The sequence below is a fragment of the Vitis vinifera genome, chromosome 19 (assembly GCF_030704535.1).
Source record: "Vitis vinifera cultivar Pinot Noir 40024 chromosome 19, ASM3070453v1".
Lineage (NCBI taxonomy): Eukaryota > Viridiplantae > Streptophyta > Magnoliopsida > Vitales > Vitaceae > Vitis > Vitis vinifera.
Genome location: NC_081823.1, coordinates 11,606,575 through 11,622,587, shown reverse-complemented (window position 1 = coordinate 11,622,587; position 16,013 = coordinate 11,606,575).

Genomic DNA, 16,013 nt, shown 5'->3' with positions numbered 1-16,013 from the left:
CAGCATCTCTTCACACCTCAGCAACCTTCTTAATAGATTCTTAAGCTTCCTCAGTTCACAACAACTTTCACACATCTTCCATCACGTTTGTAGCTACTAAGGCATTTTGTTCAACACTTACCAAACAAACAAGATTTTAATCGTAAGGTCATTAGTAAAGGATTTGATAATTTGGCAATGAAAATGATGAATTTTATTGTTTCTTTTAGAAAATTTATACAAGAATGCATTGTGAATTATACAAAGAAAGAAATAACAAGTATCCTAAAATTAAGGAAAATAAATATTATTTCCTAAATTAAGAGAATAAAATATTATTAATATTTGATTGTTTGTTTTTTATTTAAAATAAATATTATATCCTAAATTAGGAGAATCAAATATTTTAATATTTCATTACTCTTGATTTGTGGAAATATTAATTGAAGCGGATTTTTATCATCCTACGTGTTGCTATCCTATGTGCTTTTTATCTTATTTTATTCTTTCTCTTAATATGCAAGCTTAAATTGGAGTGGGAAAGAATATGCACACCCAGCTTATCTCAAAACATGATGAAGATATCCTTTGACAAGGACTTGATAAAATCATAAAAGTATATTTTTTTAAAAGAATTGTAACACATAGAAAGTGTAAAGCTTCTTCCCCTCAAATTAAAATTTATGCATTTTCAACCATTATGACCATAACTATGTTGTCCAAATAAAAAATTGTGCATACTCTATAAAAATTTTCTTTCCATCCCTTTGGTGGTAAGTGATTGCTTATGTCCCTAAAGAGTTGCTATGAATTGGTTAGAAAAGCATAGTAGGTTAAAAAAAATCATTCCATTATCCTAAACCATGAGTGAATCAACAAACTTTGTCTTAGTCTGAAATTAGCTTTTGATTGTCATGAGATTATCATATATATTTTTGAAATCTCTTAAATATTCTTGAAGAGATCATTTTTTTTTTCAACTATAATAGGAAGCAATTACTCCTTAAGAGAAGTTTATACCTTATATATCTTGTTAGTCCCAAGGATCATAATGAAAATGTCTTTTATCATGGTTTTGAGAACTCATGAAGTGACAAATATGTTATTATTAATTGATTACTAGTATTGTAGGATAAAACTTTTGCTTTCCTCATCATATTTAATTCTTTAGCAAGTCTTTCTCCACCTAAGAGATGTTAGAGAACACACCATGAACTAAGAGAATGATTTGATTTTGCCATACTAGAAAATTTATGGTGTTTAACTTGATTAAAATCAAACTAAAAATAACACCAATGAAAGGGTAAAACATTGATGAAAGGTTCAAACACCGAAGCCACAAGCTAAGAGGATAGTTTGATTTCCCCATAGTAGAAAATTTGTTGTGTTTAGCTTGATTGAAATCAAATTAGAAAAAATGTTGATGGAAAGCTAGAGCACTAAGGATTTTATTTTATTTTATTTTTGAATGAATGAATGAAGAGTAAGACATTGTTTGTGTGGATAGGTCAAGTCTTTTAGGGTATTCAACCACCTTTGGAGAAAACCCAAGTTTGAGCCTCCTCCTCTAACTCTAATACCAAGAAGAATTTATAATTTGAAAATAGAAGCAATGAATTTTTATTATTTCTTTTCATAAATTTATACAAGAATGCATTGTGAATTATAGAAGAAATAAATAATAAATATCCTAAAATTAAGGAATATAAATATTATTTCTTAAATTAAGAGAATCAAATATTATTAATATTTGATTGCTCTTGATTTATTTAGAATAGATATTATATCCTAAATTAGGAGAATAAAATATTTTAATATTTGATTACTCTTGATTTATGGAAATATTAATTGAAGTGGATTTTTATCATCCTATGTCCTACCATCCTACGTCTTGTCATTTTGTGCCTTGTCCCATCATCCTATACTCTACATTTCTCCTCTTTTATTTTTTTTCCCTTAATAAGTAGGTGTGGATTAGTCTAAATAATGTAGCAATCTCAAGTCCATATATTCTCCTTAAAAATAGGGTCTTGGAGTTGTTTGAACCTAGGGATGACAAAGTTTGATACGATTCCCGACATTACACAAACCTAACACGCTTTTCATGGGTTTGGGTCAAGTATAAATGAGTTTAGGTAAATTTTGTGTCGACTTATATAACTCATTTAATAAATAAGCACTTTTTTGGTCAACCTGCATAACACGAATTTGACTCGAATTAACCTATTTAATAATCCCACTATTAACTTAATTATATTTGAAAGACGTTTGACCCATATTTGACTCATTTTAAATTTGTTTCTAAATAGATTGGTCAATTGAGACAAAAACATCTTTTTCTTGAGATATTAATCATATTGACATATAGAAGACCTAACTTAATCTGATTATTAGTAGTGTTGGGGATGGGTTAAGCTATGTAGTAGAACACCTAGGCTTTGACACAACACAAACACTATCCACCAACATGAATTGTCACCCCCATTTACACCTCAATCATGGATATGCCCATCTTAGGCTTCTAATGCCTTTTAATAGTTTTTTCTTCTTTTTGTTTTTCCTTTCTTTTCCTTTTCCTTTTTTCTCCCTTACACTTTTTTTTCCCCACTTTAAAAGTTTAGGAAATAAACCTTGAGTCCTAATAAATTGTAATTGTAAAAAATGTTAATCTTTTCTCTTTGTTAATATGTGAAGAAACATGTAAGCTTTAGGAAATTCAAAGTACACTCATATTAGATTTGAAGTTAAACTATACCCATATATTCAATAAAAGTACTAAATAAGAATTGGGTTTTGAAAATTTTAACTATGTTGGATGAGTAAAATGCTATCTGCAATTGTTACTTGGTCCTCATTTCAAGTGTCCACTAGCACCCTAATTTTGTGTCAATCCAACACTTAATACTATTAAGAAATCCAACTCATTTCCTCCCATTGCTTTAATTCATGGAGTTGGAAAATGTAGTGAAATATTAACAATTATCTTAAATTTAATGATTGACAATTTTAAGCATTCATGTTATCTCATACTCTAATTACTTATTTTCCTCCTAAATTCTCTTCCATTTATTTTTAAAAAATTATACTAATTATGCATAATTTAATATTGAGATATCTCATTTGCCTCTCTGTTACTAACAATATTAAAGTTCATATAAAGCCTCTTATCCTTAATTATTTCCACTTTTCTACCATAGTTTCTTACATTATTTAAAACATGTTTCATTTCTTTCTATATTGGTAACATTAAAGTTATAAAAACAAACCCATGAAAGAATTTATTAGATGATATTCAAGTTCATTGAGTTAATTCAGTACTTCATAATGAGGCCATGATTGGATTCTTTCATGAGGAAATTATTTAATCCGTTTCATGAGGAATTCTTTTTCAACTTTTAGCAACCTAATGAAAAGAATTAATAAAATTACAATATTATATATTAATTTATTCCATGAATGTGAGTCTTTCCTATTCAGTATTCCAAGATTCATATTCCTCTAGTTGACCAATTTCTTTAAGGTTCACTTTTTTATGGTTCTCATTAGATGTCTAAACTATAAAATATAAAAGTACATTGACAACATTTTCTTTTAATACTTCTTTGTTCTTTACTTTGTTATTAGATGTCTAACAGTATAGTTCAACCACTACAACAAACAAGTGGTAAAGAAAATGATCAATAAAGCAAAGTATATTGAATGATATTGTTGTTAATGCATATCTCACAGTTTGTGTTGCTAAGATTTTGGCTAAAAATAGACCAAATAGTCACTTTAGTAAATTGGATGGAAAAAAGTGACAAAGGTATTCAACAATCTACCTAGAAGAACCTACCAATATAAGCAACCTAAGAATATATTAAGTTCTCTTAAAAAATATTGACAACTTTGGAATGCCTTGATTCAGAAAAAGATTGGCCTTGGGTGGGATCTTATGAGGCAAACCACTAATGCTAAAAATGAATGGTGGGATAATAAATTGAAGATACATTTTTATTTTTTTACTAAGTTTATTTAGTTAATTTATATTTTGGTCGTGAAATATAATAAATTGGATACTTTTGTAGGAGAACCCCAAGGAAATACTTTTGGTCGTGAAATACTTATTAAAAGGCATGGTCTAAGAGAAGGTTTAGATATGCCCTTAATAGAGGCTTTAGCAATGTTTCTCACTACAATAGTTCATAGACCTGACAACATGACGACCTAAGAAAGATTTTAGCACTCCAATGAATTTATTTCTAGATGGTTTGAGATTATATTAGATGTTGTTTGTCTTATAGCTATGGATATTTTAAAACCAAGTGATTCATAGTTTAGGGAGACCCTTGATAAAATAAGAAATGTTGATGTTATTGACCATATTTTAAGAATTGTATAGGGGTAATTAATGGAACTCATATGCCCATTATGGTTTTTAGAGATAGGCAAATATCATATATTGGTACAAAAAGCATAACTACCTAAAATATTATGGTCATATATTATTTCAATATGTATTTCACATTTGCATTGGCTAGATGGGAAGGTTTTGCTCATGATGCATGCATCTTTTCATAGGCATTAAAAATAATGCTAGAATTAGGTTTTCCTCATCCTTCTAGAGATTAGTGACTAAAAATATGAAAGTTACTTTTGTGATTAGATTTTCATAATCTTATATAATTTTTTTTTTGTAGGTAAATATTATCTACCTTAATGTTGGTTATCCTTAAATGAATGGATAATATAATTAGGCCCTTGAAGGGCGAGTGTTACCATCTTCTAGATTTCGATGGAGTAGTTTACCAAGAGGTAAGAAGGAAATATTTAACCATAGATATCTTTGAGGAGAACAATTGAACATTTGCCTTTTTGAAGAATAGATGTGGAACAATATGAGAAATGCATAGTTTTTCTCTTGAAAAATAAGTCAACATTGTTATTACTTTGATGGTTTTTACAACTTAATAATGATTAATGCTAGGATAGATATGAAATTTAAACCTTATGATGATGATCAAGGGTTACATTTGCTTTAGTAAAAAAGAGAGTAGAGTGGATTCATGAGTTGAGAAAGACGGTTCTATCATGTAAGAGAGATGTAAGAAGAATGTGATCGAATTGCTGGTCATTTTATATCTTGTTGATGTTTTATTATAACACTAATATGAAAAAATATATATATAATTTTCTCATTTTTTTTACTATGAGAAAATTTGTCTTCTCATTTGCTTTTAATTACTATTTTTTTTTTAGAAACTAAACTAATATGTTTTTATTCAATTTTTCATTATTAATCTAGATTTTTTGTAAGTATTTTTCAAAATTTTGTAGTAATAAAAAATTATTATTTTTAAGTGAATAAATAATCAAATGATTTTTTTATTTTAAAAATTATTATATTAGGATTGATGTTTGTCTATTAATCCAAATCATGTTGCAAATATTTTCTAAAATTTTCTTGTAATCGCAAGAACTATTATTTTTTAGTTTTTGTTAGTAAAATAGATGTTTATATATTCTTTTACTATAAATGTTTATAAATTCTTTTATCATGAAAAAGTATTAGTTTATTATAATATTTCCTTGAAATTAAATTTGATGTCCTTTTTGATAATTTACTAATATTAAAAGCATTTTTATAGTCATGTGACATATTATCAACAACACTACAAAATCACTTTCAATAATTCTCTATGATTCTGATACTTTTATGATTCTCATAAAAGTGTTGAGCATTATAGGTTAAAAATAATTTTACTTGAAAGAATGCAAATTGGGGTTTAAGTTTAACTAATTCAATTATGCCTACAAAATGATGTTTCTGCCTTGGAAAGATATTAACATCAATTGCAAACCGACTTGTCTTTCTTAAAAAATATGGTACCTCACATGTACGTGTGTTGGGCATTCGGTTCCTTTATGATGGCATTGCGCAATCATGGGCAATCAACTACTTTATTGATTACTACTCAAAAAGTGCATTTTTATAAGCGTAAACTTAATTGTATTAAGCACTTTTGAGTAGTAGTTAGACCTTTTATCCCAATTGGCATGTTAAGGACCTAGCAAATGTTACTAACCAATTTTTGGTAAGTTTTAGTGTTTTTAGTAGCTTTTTGATCACTGAAATAGGCCAAGATTGAGGGAGAGTTTGGAGCACATGAAGAATCCGAGCTTTGGAGCACTTCAAAACCCCTTGTCAAACTTGGCAAGGGGTTGCCAAAACTATCATTAGCAAGATGGAGGAAAACAAAGCATTTCGCAAGGCAAAATCATCAATTTGGCAGGGTATGCGAAAATTTGGCAAGGGGTGCCAAAATTTGGCATTTATGATAGCATAGAATTTTGTTAAGTTGGTCCAAAACCATTAATTAATGCAACCCATAGGCTATATCTAGGTGTACTATGAATACTCTACTAAAACACTACTCCAAACAAAAAGTCAGTTCATGTGAATATGGCCTAAATAGCAAAACAATATAATACAAACAAATAAATGTCATTCATTCTGAAACTATTATAATGGACTGTTGTCGGTGGTTCTTCTTCTTAGCAAGATGCCATTGATATGCTAATGGTATGGAAGCAATTAATAATATACAATAATATTACATATGTTTTATTTACCTATTTTTTACCATCCCTATCATTCAATCACACATTGAAATCTAAATTTGAGTTTCAAGAAGTTTTCAAAAATTACATTTGATTTAGTTTTTAAAAGTGAATTAAAACATATTGTAATTGGAGTTGTGTATATAATACTTCAATTAAAGTATTAAAAACACAAAAAATTTCTTTTAATTTTCTCCTCTACTTATCTCTTTTAATAGTACTATTATTTGTGTATTTATCCCTATTACTCCTAAAAAAATGATATCAATGTAGAGATCAAAATTTTTAGTAGAATAAATTATCACTATAACTTCAAGGCCTACCCCCTATATGTTGCAAGACTTTCATGAAATTTATGCATATAATAAGATTCTTATTTTATTTTATTTTTCAAAAGACGTGTAATTCAATTAAGTTGCTTAACTCAATAAAGACAGTTTTAACAATTTTGACGATTTGAATATCAAGACAAAGGTTTTATTTGGTTGCAAGATATATATAAGAGATTGTAGAGAAAAACTACAAGGAGCTATTGGATAAAACCAATCTATCCCAAAATTAAATAAACTTTTCGAAGATATAAGAAAGAAAGACAAGAAGGCTTTTAACCTCATTTATTAAGAAATAGATGTAGACAACTTTGAAATGATTTTAAGTGCAACCAGGTCAAAGGAAACATGAAAAATATTACAAATAAATATAAAAGTTTTGATAAGTTTTTTTTTTTTTTTAAAGTTCAATTTCATACTTTTAAAAGTGAATTTTAAAGTTTAAATATAAGAGAATCTTTTATTATTTTTCAAAAATATTGACATATGTAAATTAAGTAAAAATAAATGGTGAAAGTTTGATGATATTTGTGTAACTAAAAAAAAAAAAGTTTTCATCTTTTATTTTCTTGTTATTGAAAAGCCTAAATATTTGGATTCTATAGCCATTGACCAATTTATGGGATCATTAAAAGCCTTGGAAGACATATTAAAAACAAAAGTCAAGTAAAAATACAATTCTTCAAACAAAGATTATGTTAAAATAAAGGAGAGAACTTTTATCTTGAGACACAAAACTACATAGTGAGGGGGATGAATAGGTTGTCTAAGTGAAATATCCTCAAAATTTAAGAGTCCATTTAGTAGTACTTTTAGAAAATGCTTCTGGTATTAAAAAATAAAAATAAAAAATTTAGAGAAAAACTATACACTTGGAAAAACATAGAAAACATTCTTTAAAAAGTTAAAAATCACTTGTAATGCTTTTTTGAGAAGCTCTTGAGAGGTGATTCTTTAAAAAATGTTTCTAAAAAAACAATCAATTAAAAGCACTTTAAATAGAAACATTCCTAAACACCTAGCTATATCAATTATAATTAAGTTTTCATCAATTCTTTGAATAGGAATAATCAATCAAACGTATGACACAAAATGTAACATGAAAAAACTGCTTAAAACCTTTTGGGTGTAAAAATCCATGAATTGTAACGAGCCACTCCCAACCATGTAGATATTGTCCACTTTGGACCCAAAGGGGCCCTCACAGCTTTAAAATGCATCTACAAGGTTACGAGAAGTCCATACTTATATAGAGCCAAGAACTTTCCCCCTTATCCGATGTGGGATGTCATAAACACCCCTCCCCCTATGCACACACAACGACCTCATTGTGTCCCACGGGATTATGGGGTCAAACAGACAAACACCCTTATGGGGCCAAACAAACCCCACACCGAGATCAAGGATCGATTTTGATACCATTTGTAATGACCCGCTCTCAACCATGTAGATATTGTCCACTTTGGACCCAAAGGGGCCCCCACAGTTTCAAAACACGTCTATAAGGTTATGAAGAGTCCATACTTATATAGCGCCAAGAACGTTCCCCCCTATTTGATGTGGGATGTCACAAACAACCCCCATGCAAACACAATGTCCTCGTTGTGTCCCACAGGATTGTGGGGTCAAACAAACAAATACCCTTACGGGGCCAAACAAACCCCACACCGAGGTTGGGGATTGGCTTTGATACCATTTGTAATGACCCACTCCCAACCATGTAGATATTGTTCATTTTGGATCCAAAGAGGCCCTCATGGCTTTAAAACACATCTACAGGGTTACGAGGAGTCCATAATTATATAACACCAAGAACTTTGGCCCTATCCAATGTGGGATGTCATAAAAAAAAAAAAAAGATGTGTGTGGATGTCCAAGAAGGAAGAAACAAGAGAAAAAAAATGTTATTATTATAATAATAATAATGGGTGTAGTTGGTGGCTTGGAGTAATGGTGTTGCAGGGTCTTTTGAAAGTAATAATAATAATATATTTATATAATGGGGTGGGGGATGGAGGTGTTTGTGACATCCCACATTGGATAGGGGGCAAGTTCTTAGCGCTATATAAGTATGGACTTCTTTTAACTTTGTAGATGCGTTTTAAAGCCATGAAGGCCCCTTTGGGTCCAAAGCGGACAATATCTACCCGGTTAAGAATGGGTTGTTACAAGTGGTATCAAAGTCAATCTTCAACCTTAGTTCAGGGGTTTGTTTGTCCCCGCAATCCCGTGGGACACAACGAGGACATTGTGTCTACATGGGGAAAGGGGTGTTTTTAACATCCCACATCAGATAGAGGGGGAAGTTCTTGGCGCTATATAAGTATGGACTTCTCTTAATTTTGTAGAGGCGTTTTAAAGCCATGAAGGCCCCTTTGGGTCCAAAGTGGACAATATCTACATGGTTGGGAGCAGGTCGTTACATGAATAGTTTATCAACCACAAACAATCTACTAAATATAAAAACAAGATACAAGTAACTTACATTCTTCTTCCAAGCCCCCATGCGACACTCCTTGTGCTTCTTAGTGGATACCTCAAAGACTTTATAGAGGCTTTAGTTACTCAAATCCTTAACCTTGACAAAAAAAGAAAAGAGAAAAAAAACACTCTAATATTTCACCTAGCATACATGTGGTAGCCATTCCTTGTGCCCTAATTCAACCTAATGTTGCACATATACCTAGTAATATAGTTAACTCAAAAGTAGCTTGAAGTTGAGTGACATCAATATGACCCTTGGAAGTATGATGTATTAGACTCAATATATAAATAAAAGAAAATTGTTAACAAAGTTTAATATATCAACAAGAGGGAAAAAATTTGGTATGAAGGAAGCCAAATAATCATTGTCATGGTCATGGTCATCATGGTTGTGGCTAAGGAAATAGTTCATCAAATAATGAAGGAACATCCAAAATTCAAGAAAAAATGAAAAGTGTTGGTATATTAACAATGTAGAATGGAAAACTATGTTAAAAAATGAATCAAGAAAAAAACCACACTTTATTATTTGCATAAAAAGGAAAAATTTTAGGAAAAAAGGATTTGGTATCTTGACATCAAAGCAAACAACAATATGTGTTGATAAAAAATATCTTCTTAAAACTTTCTAACCAGAAAGTGGTGATGTTACTTTTAGTGATGTATTCAAAATTTTAGTAGAAAACAAAAAATCATGATTTGCTTGCAAAATAAAAGACATTAATTCATTTGAAATTTCTAATTTAATTACTAAGTTCATGTTCATTAGTTAATCAAATTGCATGTATTTAGTGTTTTTGAAAATATTGAACACAATCCAAATAAAAAATAATGTGTTTGGTATGGTCAAGTAAATTCATGTTTCAATTTTTTTTTTAAATATATAGATTGTATTTAGTGTTTTCAACAACACTTTTCTAAGAGTTGACCAAATTGATAAGAGCCTCTTGATAATTTATCAATATGCTGATTTAATTACTAAGGTTGTGTTTAATAGTCAATCCAAAATGTATTCAATGTTTTCGAGAACATCAAATACAAACCACATAAAAAAAATATATGTTTGGCATGGTTAGGTAAAATCATGTTCTGAAAGTGATTTTTGGATTGTATTTATTTTTTATCTACAAATTCTAAAAACGTCAAAATCCTATCTTTGCTATTTTCTACCTTAACTCTCTACTCTACCAACTCTCAGTCATGCCTTCTTCACTTTGTGATCTTCTCAGTGATGACATCTTCAATGGCCATTACCACGAAAATGAGAGATCTAGAGACAAAATTGCAAACTATTTTGTAGAACTAGGGGTTTTCCACTCTTTTCTACCTATATCTTGGAACTCCACATTATTTCTCCATTTACTTAATTTGATTGTGGAGGTCATTCGCAAGTAGGCAAGTAACTTGAGAGAACAAGTAGCAAAGTAACAAAAGTTACACTACATTTTTTATTGTTATTGTCTGGATGAATGGAAAGGGAAGGAAAAATAAATGGTTATTTAACTTTTGGAAGTGATAATTTTTCTTAACAACCATCTACATAGTAGAGTTATGGAAAATATGGTGTGGCTTCTATATTAGGTATTGGCTTTTAGCTCAATTAAGAGTTTAATATATTTTAGGGATCCTTGTCCTATAAGGATTATGATTTCATAATTTGTTATATGTTAGGAGTCCTTGTCCATAGGAATTATGAATTAGTTTTGTCAAGGCTCGGGGACTTATTTAGGTTCTATAAATGAGTCTTACGTCTTTTCATCATAGTAGTGTGAGAATGACTTTAGCAAAGTTATTAGAGTAGCTTCAGTCAATCTTTGTAATTGCAGCCATTTTGTGAGACAATCTTTCCCAACTTGATTTTGTAATTTTGATTTGAAGATTAGTGGATTGATTATCATTGTCTGATGATATAGGTAAGACATCCTTACTAAACCTCATAAATATTGTGTACCCTCCTTTATTTTTATTTCTCTTGATATTTCTCTTTATATTATAGACTAGTTTAGTTTGTATTTTATTTGGTACTTTTGGAAGTCTTGTGGGATTAGGTTAAAGCACAACAAAATGGTATAAGAGCAGTAGTTCTATCCAAGGTTGGTTTCAAGGTTATTTGTTATTGCACTAGTTAAAAGAAAAGGTAAAAACTTCGTTAGTTAAAACTATGGTTAATAATGCAAACTTTGATAGGACTAGTACTTTTGGAATGTGGCAATAAGAGGCATTAATTAGATATGTCAATAGGATTTGGATATTGGTTTGGAAGAAAAACTTGAAAACATGAATGCTAAAGAATGGGTAAGGGATCAATTGCCAATTTTATAGTTCCATCCACTTATATCTTGTTAAAGCTTAAAATTATTCCATTATGAAAGAGATATCCACAAAAACATTTATGGAAGACATTGGAGGACAAGTATATGAAAAAAAAGGTCTAGAAAATCAACTATATTTGAAGAAAAAACTTTTTTGCTTCTAGTATCAACTAGATATGTCTATGAATGATCATATGCACGCATTTGATAGAATCGAAGCAAATTTGTTGAATTTAGATGAGATCATTGAAGATGAGAATAAGGCCTTATTGTTATTGAATTTGTTTCTTGATGTGTATGAAGATCTTACCATCACCTTACTTTATGGTAAGGATAAGATTACTTTCAATGTTGTGTGTTCCACTTTGCTAAGCTCTAAATAAAGGAAGAAGGACCATAGCGATCATAGAGATATATCATTGGAAGCTTTAACAGTTAATGACTAATCTCAAAGTTGAAAACCTAGAAAAGAAGACAATTCTTAATTTAAATGTATACTTGCAAAAGATGAATGTGTCTTTTTTCATGACAAGGGTCATTGCACTACAAGAAATTTGACTTTTCTCGACTAATATGCACAGTCAAAATAAACATTTACCAATTGATAATCCCATCGCATGGTAGGAGAGGAAAGGTGTGTTGGCAAAAGTCTATTGATGGGAATTTTCCATTGCCAATAAAAAATATTTAGCGACAAACTATCCAATGGATTTAGACCATCACTATTACCAACAAATTAAGTTGGTTGAGAAATATAAGTAATAAAAGATTTTAGGTTTTCATGAAATTTCGATTTCATTACATTCACATGGAGCATCTTGTACACTCCTCTCCTTGCTAGTTTTGGATATTGGCTTGGATATTGTTTCTTGAGATTGAACCCTTGACCTCAAGTTTGAAAGGAAGCAATTGTGCCTCCAAGTCAACTTTGTTATGTGTAATATAAAGAATGTATATAAGATTCATAAATGGAAATATTATATACTTAAGCAGTTATATAATAAATATTATCTATATATAAATACATATTATATATAAATTATACATGCATGAACTAATATATATATATATATATATATAAATTAATTAAAATAAATTTATTATAAATTAATTAATTTTGATTCTTGTGTATTTTGTATAATAATTAAATATAAAATAAATATAAATTTATAAATAAAATTATCAACATTTTAAAATAAAAATACTTATACATGTACTATCATTTTTTTTATGTTATTGAATACATTCAAATTAGATAAATCTCTATAAAATGTATTTTTAAATTTTAAATATTATTATTCGATATCATAAATTATATCATACATACATACATACATACATATATATATATATATATATATATATATATATATATATATATATATATATATATATTTAATGTATTTCTTTCTAAAATGGACAATTAAAAGTAGTTAAAAAATATTAAAATGTTAAAACCATTATGATTAAAAAAAATGTAAATATTGTATGAACCTAAAAAAATAATCATAAAATTGTTTTGTCACTAGCTATATCGTATTTATCATACAACTATGGTGAAAATATTTTATATTCATATGACTACAATTATTTTTGGAACAAATTATGTGTGGTATTATTATCCACTATAATAAAACTATTTTTTTTCTATTTTATAGGTAAATTGCTTTTGTAACAAAGTATATTAGTTGAACATTTGCAATGGTTTAAATCCATTGCAATAATATTTTTGCCGACAGGTATTTGTTGTTGCAATTACTGTTGGTAAATAGTTACATATAAGCGACAGACAATTCAATTTGCGTCAACTTAAATATGTCAGAAAAGTAAATATAAATGGTTCAACCATACTTAATTTTTGGTAGTGTCAGAATAATGATTGTCCTAAGCTACAAAATAAGAATAAAGAAGAAATAGTATTCGATGCTTGTGTGGCTAAGTTTGGAGAAGATGGGTCAAACTTTGCTTTGGTTTGCTTATCCTTGTTTTATAACTTAGATGAATGGATTTTGGATATTAGGTCCACCTTCACATGCATTCTTACAAGGAGTGGTTTTCTTGCTTTAAAGAACTATAAGATGGAGTTGTTTACATGGGGAATGATAATGCTTGTGAGATAACAATAATAGATACCATCCAGTTGAAGACTCATGATGAATCAACTAAAATTTTGAGTGATGTTTGGTATGTTCCTAGTATGAATAAGTGTCTCATCTCAATTGGAGTATTAGATCCCATAGGGTTCAATATTGTTACTATAAAATATGGGATTTTGAAAGTTATGCCAAGTAAACTTGTGGTGATGCAAGGAATAAGGAAGAATAATTTGTACCACTTTCAAAGGAGTGCAATTATTGGATTAGCAACTACAACCACTATAGATGATAAACAGATGCTTCAAACTAAGTACTTCATTAATACTTGCTTGACCATAATTAGAAGACCAAGAAGACAAATTTGCACGCATGCTTGATTTGTTGAGATGATGACATATGTGCTTTCACTAATAGAGGATAATGTATGTTCTTCTTTCTAATGGTAGAGGATGATATACCTTTTTAATATCTAGACTTGGTTAATATCTTACGAATTTGAACACCTTTGGGTATATGACATCTAAAGATGCATTTGGAAAAGATGATGGTTAATCACTTGTCAATGAATATTTGGAATTCTGGAAGCATTTAAAGGAGATGAAGGTCACACTAGGGCCTTCCATGAATCCTTTTGAATTTTGGATCATTGGCTGAAATGTGAAGCTTACTGGTTTTGTAATAACTAGGGTAATGTTAAGTAAAGAGGTAAACCTCATCTAATTTATTATTTAAACCCCATTAGGAATGCAAATACTCAATCCTTCTCAATCATCTTTTAGAACATTTCACTATCTTATGCACAATGTTATTCATAATCATAGAACGAATTAAGTTCTTACCAAAGAGTTTTGAGTGTATTATAGTACTGAATTACATTCATATTACCTTGCTTAGTATTTTTTATTTGTATGGCTATCTCGTGGACCTGAGCAAATTACCAAGTCGTAATAGGTTTCCTTGGTAGCCTCCTAAATCTCTCTAGTTATGGTCATGAACGTGTTTGTCTTCCTAATCTTGAGTTCCATTGAGTTGATCAACCTTGACATAATCATGACATTATCTACTTCCTATGTCTTGATGAGAATTATTCCTTGTGGTATTGATGTTGCTCTAATAAAATATTCAATTTGTCCATGCCCATGAATGAAAGGTTTGACAAATTGAGGCCATTAAAGATAATTTTCTCCATTAAGTTAATTTGTGAGAGGTAATTAGCTAAGAAGAGTGACCATGACCATTGGTCACAAAATTCTAATGAGGGATAGGTTTTCTTTCTGCCTCCTTCAAGTTGTTATCATAATTGGAAGCATCTATCATTGCTATTTTAACCATTATTCCTAGTAATTAGAATTTGGCTTTGATACCATTAAGAAACGTGTAGCTTAATTTTACCTAGTCATATATTCATTCATAGGGAAAAGAAGAGAAAATGTTCTCTATTTATATAACTATAGGAAACCTATAAAAATAAGGAAAATATATAGAAAGAAATAGGAAACTACCTAACAAATCCTATCCAAATAATTAATTGTCATTTTAATTACCAAATTAAATTCCTAACTAAATCCTAAGAAGGTTAATATCACCTCCATTAAAGATTCAAACTCTTCAACATTCCTTTTTTTTTTCTTCTCCCCATACATACATACATATTTATATATGTGTGTGTGTGTGTGTGTATGTGTGCACGCGCCCAAACAATCCTCTATTTATAGATGGGTTTCCCTTTAGGTAATCCATTCTTATTGCTCAAACTATTCTCCTAGAACTACCTCTTGCCCATGTTGAGGATCAGATCATGTGTCAATGTAGTCAACTAGCCATCTTTCTTGTACTTGACTTGTCAACTTGGAGTTGGTGGTTGCACTTAGCTTTCAATGCAATCAGTATGGGAGAATTGATAGTATAGATGATGACTTAAGGCTTAGATGCTTGCATTACTTTGGTGAGTGAACAAATCATTGAAAGGAGTTTTCTCAGGTGCGCAACCTTTGCAAAAGTGGGAATAGTGTGCATATAATGCCCTAAACCCAATTTAGGGGTAAAATCATAATTTAGAAATTAATAATTAATTAAGTAATTTAATAAGGGCAAAAAGGTATTTTCTTATTTAAAACTCCTAGGTATAAATTAGACTTTTCCCATCCTCTCTATTCAGAAAACCCTTTTACATAGAGACCAGAAATATTAGAGAGCATATGGTTTAAGATTTG